Source organism: Dipteris shenzhenensis, chromosome 33, assembly GCF_047967505.1.
Source record: "Dipteris shenzhenensis isolate YYH24624 ecotype China chromosome 33, Dip_SZ_1.0, whole genome shotgun sequence".
NCBI lineage: Eukaryota > Viridiplantae > Streptophyta > Polypodiopsida > Gleicheniales > Dipteridaceae > Dipteris > Dipteris shenzhenensis.
In genome coordinates this window covers 16698159-16706464 of record NC_141628.1, presented here as the reverse complement: position 1 = coordinate 16706464, position 8306 = coordinate 16698159, and positions in this window count along the sequence as shown.

Below are 8306 nucleotides of genomic sequence, written 5' to 3'. Positions count from 1 at the left end.
ACCCTCCACCCTACCCCCTAACCCACCGCCTCCCCTCCCCTACCCTTCGCCTCCCCTCCCCTACCTCGCCGCCTCCCCTCCCCTACCTTCTACGCTTACCCCTACCCCGCTGCCTCCCCTACCTTGCCACCTGCCCTACCCCTCCCCTCGCCTCCCCTCCCCTACCCTCTACCCTACCCCCTACCCCGCTGCCTCCCCTCCTCTACCCTTCACCTCCCCTACCCCGCCGCCTCCCCTCCCCTACCCTCTGTTGTGCTACCCCCTACCCATCTGTGCTTCCCCTATTGCGCCACCCCCTCTGCCCTCCCCTCCCCTCTATCGCATCCTCCCCCCTCCCCTCCCCACCGAGGTCCCCCTCCCCGTACAGGCGATCAAAACCATATCCATGGGATCTCTTCTCCCCACTCACATGTCAGTTGATTGGCTACAATTGGCTCTACGTAAAGCCGAACACGATGGACAGATAATAAATGAGCGTGAGTGAGAGTTATCATCTGGATGTATGATGCATGTAAGTTTCATACCTCTTGACGTAATAAAGTAATTATTTGTGGCAATTTACACTATAAAATAGATGCATCTTCATTGTTTTAATGATGCTCTTTCGCAGTACAAAAGGTACAATGCATGATGGTTATATGGATGACATTTTCATGTGGAACGCATCAATTCAAAGAGAGTCATGTATGATTGTGGAGTCATGGCTAACTTCACACAAGATAGCCGAGCAAGTGCTTCAGATACCAATCTTCTCTCCCCACAATTGGATTATTATGGAACCATACGCGAAATCTATGAAATTGATTTCAGACAATTTAGTATTTTCATTCTTGATGTAAAATGGTTTAGAAGTATTTACAAGTGTCCCCATGCGACAGTGAGAAAAGACAGTAGTGGTTTCTTTGCAATAGACTCCACCAAACTTTGGACCAATGAAAGTGATACTTTTGTTCTTCCTGATAATTGTGAGCAGGTGCATACTAATGATTTAATGAATCAAAGCTTTGGTTTTTAAAGATCCATTGATACATGTACTTAAGCATAATTTCATATATATATAGTCATGTTAATAATATAACATAATCATAATTATGCTGACGCATCACGATTATCGGTCCACTAATCCTACAGTTTAAAATCCTTGTAAGACCTTTTGCCAATCATGGGACTTGATCCTACTTAGCTTATTGTCCTTTGAAAATGCTCCTTTCAAGCAATGCATGTACCTTGTGGGCGTTTGAAAAGAGGCAATGTTTGCCTTGACCGCCGCTGCCTCCTCTCTCATGGAGAGGATCCATGTTCCTTTCGGGAGGACAACTTTTCCTAAAGCACGCACTTGGGACCACAAATGAGACATCCTATTCATAGAATGCAAGTCTTCTCGCACTCCTCTCGAGTCTTTGGAACCAACCAGATGTGCCCAAATAGTAGCCCCCACATTCTTGAAGATATGCATGGGATCCAAGAGATGATTGATTTGTAACTGACCCCAATAAGGAAGCTCGTGAAAGATCGATAGCCTCTTCATACAATGAGGAGGTAGGACTCCATTCATCCTTCAAGGCAGAATCCAGTCACTTGCCTTTAAATATGGTGGTGGTGGATCAAGCTGACCTCCACGCGCGAGATGGTCTAGCAGAAGGTATCGAGCATGACTTTCATAAACATTTTTCCTCATATGTTTGGAGTATCATGCAAGCGATTTCAAACCCGGTCCACAAACAGGACAAGCATGGTACCCACTTGTAACAAGTCCTGCACGCGTGTATGAATGTGTTAGTATAACACATGCATGCAAAAGAGAGTCATAAAAGAATAATCCTATATAATTATACATGTAAAGACACAATCACATACCTGCACACTCTCCATATCCTGGGTAGTCATGCATGGTCCACATCAAGATACCCCTGACCAAAATATCATTGGTATGTCTAGGAGCTCTGGAAATATCAAAGACCCGCACTCCTCTCCATAAGATTTGTAACTCCTCTATTAAAGGTGCCATGTACACGTCCATATTTTTGGCCTTGTACTTCCCTCGCACAAGTAGTGCAAGCATGAGGTGTCCCTTCTTTATTGTTAGCCATGGTGGGATATTGTAATTCACCAAGACTATGGGCCATGTCAAGCGTAAGCCAAAAGGATTCACACCATCCATGGTGAGTCCAAGATGTAAGTTGCGTGGCTCCCTTGGAAAGTCCAGCTACTGATTGTCTATGTGCTTCCAAGCTGCACAATCTGTGGAAATCCTCAATGTGTCATGAGTGGACCGATGAGATGCATGCCAAGTCATCAACTTTGCTATGGATTTGCATTGAAACATGTGCTGTATTCTTGCAATGATGGTGGGAAACTGTCTCAAGACCTTTACTGGTATTTGCTCACCTTGCAAGTCATCTCTATAACATTGTTCCCCACACTTCGGACAACTAGCCAAATCTCCATGCTTATGACGAAAGAGAATACAGTCATTATGGCAAGCATGGATGGTATCATAATCCATACCCACCATTGTTAGCATCTTCTTCGCTTCATCTCTTGATGTGGGAATGGTATTTGGTGTAGACAACATCTTCTGGAGCAACCTATCACAATTTAAACATACATAGGCTTTGAATAATGATGATTCTCACCTCTCTTTTTCCCTTTTCTTTCTCTTTTTCCCTCTTTCAAAGCAACAAAGAAGTCATGTAAATAATATAACATAATCATAATTACACTAATGCATCATGATTATCGGTAAACTAATCCTATAGCTTAGAATACCTGTAAGACATTGAGCAAGCTTAGAATCCTACAACTTGACATTGAGCAAACATTTATAGACTCTGCATTCTTTGAATTAGAGTGACAGAAGTTTGTATCTGCTTGCTCAATGGTAGGCTATTGAAGCTTCACGTGGGAAAAAAGAGAGGAGAAAAGAGAGGAAAACAGAGGAGAAAAAAGACAGAAAAAGAGAGGAGAAAAAGGAGAAAAGAGAGGAGAAAAAAGACAAAAAAAGAGAGGAGATAAGAGAGAAAAAGAGAGAAAGTGAAAAGAGAAAAAGTGGCGATAAAAGAGAGAAAAAGAGAGGAGAAAAGAGAGGAAAATAGAGGAAAAGAGAGGAGGAAAAAGAGAGAAAAAGAGAGGAGATAAGAGACAAAAAGAGAGGAGAAAAGAGACGAAAAGAGAGGATAAAAGAGAGTCACAATTCAAACATACATACATACATAGGCTTTGAATAATGATGATTCTCAAAATAAACAATATCCAAATGATGAGTCAAATTAATGCGGGATCTAACCTCATTAAGGCCAAGACACTTGTATCCGCCCACCCATACTTTGCTTGCACATTTAAGATTGAGAGACAAGCCTGTAGTTTAGACATCCTAGCACCCTTGTACAACTGTGTTGATTGCAACTCTTGCATATTGACCTCAGACTTTGACATCACATGTACATGTGATGGAGTGCCCCTGAAAATAGAATCCATCATGTCCACCATACCCTCCTCATCATCTGGCACATTTGGGAGACTATAGTCTTGCTCAAAGTGTGAAGGTATATGCACACCCTCACCACCCTCCTCATCTTATCTCAAGATTTCATGTAAATATAAGATCTTGTCTCAAGGTTTCGTGTCATAATGGTATCCAATATTAATCTCATGAACTCAAATAGCATTGACTTACCAATGATCCATCTGTTGGGATATCTCAAGGTGTATGCCTCAGGCACACCTTGGTTTCTATGTGTGAGTGCTAGAGGCACAGTTAGGTGCCCATAAGTACAGTTAGGTGGTGGAAAGCCACATAGGATGATTGAGAGAATCTAGGAGCAGATTGAGGAGATGATTGTGGAGCTCTGAAGTCATCAGTGATGTCAGTGAGCATGTAAGAGGTGCCTACATAAGGACCTCACTCTTCTTCATTCCATAATGCAAGTATTCTGAATTTGTGTCCACTCTACTCTTTCCTTTCAATTTACCAACATGGTATCAGAGCCATTTGAACCAGCTTGATCCATTTCTGCCACATCATCATCTTCTTCTTCACCATCTCTTCCTCTTCTTCCCAAAATTTGCTTAAGCCTGTTCTCCTCCATTTCTCTACCATTCTCCATGCCCTTCCTACTAGAGATCCACCTCAAAGGGGCAAACCCCTGGCTGAAAGGAATTGAAGAATTATGGGCTCGTTTCATCGCCATTTCACGTAGTTCGTCGACCTTTCTTCCTGTGTTTTCTCTCAGCATGCTCCATGCTTCTCTAATTCCTTTCATAGGGAGCTTGTCCATACCTAGAGCTATTTTGTGCTGAAATCTGAGCAGCAATGGCTGCATATTCAAGCTGAAAACAAAGAAAAACCAGTCGAAAATGGAGAGACAAGCTATGGCACCCTGACATGTTTTTGTGCCCTTTCTCCTCAGTGGACCTTCTGTGCTATATAAGCTCTATTTTGCCTCAGAAACCCCCTTTTCCTTTGCTCTGAAGAGTGAGATACAAGCCCTTCAAGTTCAGTCTTTTGATTTTGACAGTTTTGACAAGTTTTTGAAGATGATGCTACATAAGATGCTATTCTAGCATTTCTATTTTTTTGAAATTTTCAATAACATCAGTACAACTATGGCTTCAGCTTTGCTTTGAGTTGCTATACCTAGTTTTGATTGGAAAGCTTTCATTTTAGCCACCTCTATGAAGCATGTAAGAAAAAGCATCATTGATTGAATTTTGGTCACTAGACTTTGCTACATTAAATGCTTATATTTGGAAGCCTTTCAATTGTTATTCTAGCCTTGTAAGAGAGAAGATCTACCCAATATCTGGCTTAGACCCTCTCATGGCTACCATATTGAATATAGATAAGTTCAATGGAAAGGGCTTTCACACATGGCAGATGAAGGTGAAATTTGCATTGATGAGGGAAAACCTCTGGGGACTTGTCAAACCGACTTCAACTTCTTCTTCTACAGCCTCCAATGCTGGAGAATCCTCAGCTCCGACACACCCGGCAAGGGATCCCGCTAGAGAGGAGAAAGCATATGGTATCATTGCTCTTGCTTTAGGAGATGATTATATTTATCACATCTCTGACTTAGAGTCTCCTTCAGAAGCTTGACATGATTTTTGGTGCTAGCTCTCACATCTCTAAATTATCACTTAAAATCTCTTTCTTTGAATTGAAGATGGTTAATGGCACTGCTTTGGCAGCCCATGTCAATTACATGCGGAGTCTTATGACTCAACTTGCTTCTATCAACTCTCCTATTACTACAGATGATGCTATGGCAGTGTTGCTTAAGAGTATGCCTGAAGATTATGATCATATTGTTACCACTTTGAAAAATCTTCCTAATCCTAATCTTGAAGGTATTATCTCTGCTCTCCAAGAAGAAGAAAGGCACATGGAGCTCAGGAAAGGCAATGACACAGCTTATGCTGTAAAAATCCAGAAGGGCAAGTTTACACCTTGCAATCATTGTGGAAAGACAAATCACCTTTCAAAGGACTGCTTCAAAATCAATCCATGCAAACACTGTGGCAAAAACAATCATCATGAGAAGTGTTGCAGAGCCGAAGCAAAGACAGAAAATGCCAATCTACTTTCAGTTGATGTGCCTCCACAAGATGAGGCATCCTTTGAAGATTATGCATTTTAAATCATCTCTATGTATGCTCTAGATCTCTCTTTTTATGTTGAGTCAAGGTACTCAGCCTGGATAGTCCTCCAAAATGAATGAAATAAACTATTGTGTTTTGTGTGTTTTGTAAACACCTCTCATCACCTTATGATGTAGGCCATGTGTGTGTTTTGCTCCATGGTACCTCCTGCAGACATTGTATGCATGTACATGCAGGGGAGATAACCATTGGAAGGTCTTTTTGTATCCCATTTTGTTTACCTTACACCTATGGGAACCCTTGCTAGCTTGAGATCCTAGCCATTGATAGATCCATGACCACCATGAGATGGCATGAGACACATTGTGCTAGTTGTATCCTTGACATAGCCTGAGGCATTCCCTTGAGGGGGGGTTTGTTGGGATATCTCAAGGTGTATGCCTCAGGCACACCTTGGTTTCTATGTGTGAGTGCTAGAGGCACAGTTAGGTGCCCATAAACACAGTTAGGTGGTGGAAAGCCACATAGGGAGAAAAAGAAAGAAAGAATATGCTTATGCTTATGCATGAGCATATGAGCATAAGAGAAAAAGAGAGAAAGCATAAGCTTGTGCTTATGCATGACCATATGAGCATATGCTCATGCATAAACATAAGGATAGGCATTTAAATACATATGCTTATGAAAAGAGGAGAAAAAGAGAGGAAAAAAGAGAGTGGAAAATAAGAGAAGGAAGAGGGGAAAAGAGATTGAAAGAAGGGAAAAAGAAGAGGGGAAAAGAGTATAAGCATAAGAAAAGGAAAAAAATATGCATAAGAGAAAAAGAGAGAAAGATTATGCTTATGCTTATGCATGAGCATATGAGGGAAAGAGGGAGGAAAAAAGGAAAAGAGGGGAAAAAGAGGGAATAAGAGAAGAGAGGGTTCCTACGCCCATCACTACAGCTAGCAGTTAAGGCGTTGGCTGCAGGCCATTAAGGGAGAATTGGGGTCTCAAAAGGGCCTCATAAGGAATGGATTCAGAAATGGATTAGTCTTAATGAAAGGGCCAAGGTAGGTCCCAAAAAGTCCTAACCCCCCCTCACCTAGGTGGGTTAAGCCCACAAGTGACCCCACCTCTTACACCTCTTACACAACTCTTACTCCTAGGTGGGAACCAAAAATTTCAAAATTCAAAAATTCAAAATTTGAATTCCCTCCCTCCTCTCTCCTCCCTCCCTCCCTCCCCCTCCTCCCTCCCCCTCCCTCACTCCCCCTCCCCACTCCCTCCTCCCCCTCCCTCCTCCTCCCCCTCCCTCCCTCCCCTCCCCCTCCTCCCCCTCCCTCCCTCCCCTCCCCCTCCTCCCCCTCCCTCCTCCTCCCCCTCCCTCCCTCCCCCTCCCCTCTCCTCCCCTCCCCCTCCTCACTCCCTCCTCCCCCTTTCTCCTTCTCCCCCTCCCTCCCTTCCTCCTCCATGCTTGCTCCTTTTGCCCTCCCCCTCCCTCCCTCCCCCATGCCTACTCCTCCTGCCCTCCCCCTCCCTCCCCCTCCACTACTGTTCCTCCTCCCCCCTCGCTCCTGCTCCTCCCTCCTCCCTCCTTCCTCCTCCACGCCTACTCCTCCTCACCCTCCGCACTTGCTGGTCTACCCCCCTTTCCTCCTCTTCAACTACTGGTCCTCTCTCCCCCATCCCTCCTCCTCCTCACCCTCCCTCTTCTTGCATGCTACTCCTTCAAGCCTGCATCTCAACACCTTCTCCTTATCTACACTCCTTTAGTCATGGCACCATTCGAGGACGTCTCCAACAAGTACCAGGTTCACTTAGAGTTCGAGGCTAAATATGCAAGCACACGTAGTCTAGGATTGAGGGGAGCTTCCAAAATCCACAGTCTTCGTTCGCAAGGAAAGAAGCATCTCAACATTGTTGAGATATCGAGCTCCACTCGTGATATGCCAGGGTGACCGTTGTGCATTTATGTCACCAACTTGTTAGCTGCAGATGCGGTTGGTACACTACCCATGAATAATAGTTGGATGATAGCTATCTTTATGTACTCTAGTTAGTGGCTCAGTTAGTATGCCACCTAGGTTAGTTGAGTTCGCGGTTTGAGACCCACATATAGGATTCACCTATTCCTTTTGTACTAAAAGAGAGAGTTATTTTGGATTTCACAACTAAGAAGAGGAAAACTGTTTTCAGCCTCCACCTTTGTGTGTATTCCCCCATTGTGTATGTGAGAAAGCTGAGAGAAAGCTGCAAATGAGACTCCTTACTTCTCTCCCACTCTCTTCACATGGTATCAGAGCTTGGTTCATGGTAAGGAGCTCAAGAAAGCAAACCAAGTTCGCAGTGTCTTGTCAGAGGATCAGTGTTGCTTTCCTTTTTCGAGTTTGAGAGCAAATCTTTGCAGGTAGCATAGCCAGAAAGTGCAAGAGTGCACTGTCTCAGATTGGGATGCCCTTCGTATTGTGGCGAGAGGGTAGTATATGCTACATTATTTTTTTGATTCGAGGCCATTTCGGGGCCCGTTTTGGTGGTGAAAGTTTTCCACAGGCACTCAAAAAAGTGCCCTGTTTTTTGTTGTGCGACCATTGATCCGTAGGTTGGTGAAAAGTTGCCATAGAAATTGCATCGTATGCCTATGCACAGAGATATTGGGAGTGACAGAATCATTCTTATTGCATGTTGATGCAAAATCGTCACTAGGAAGTGACTGTGTGGTCAAA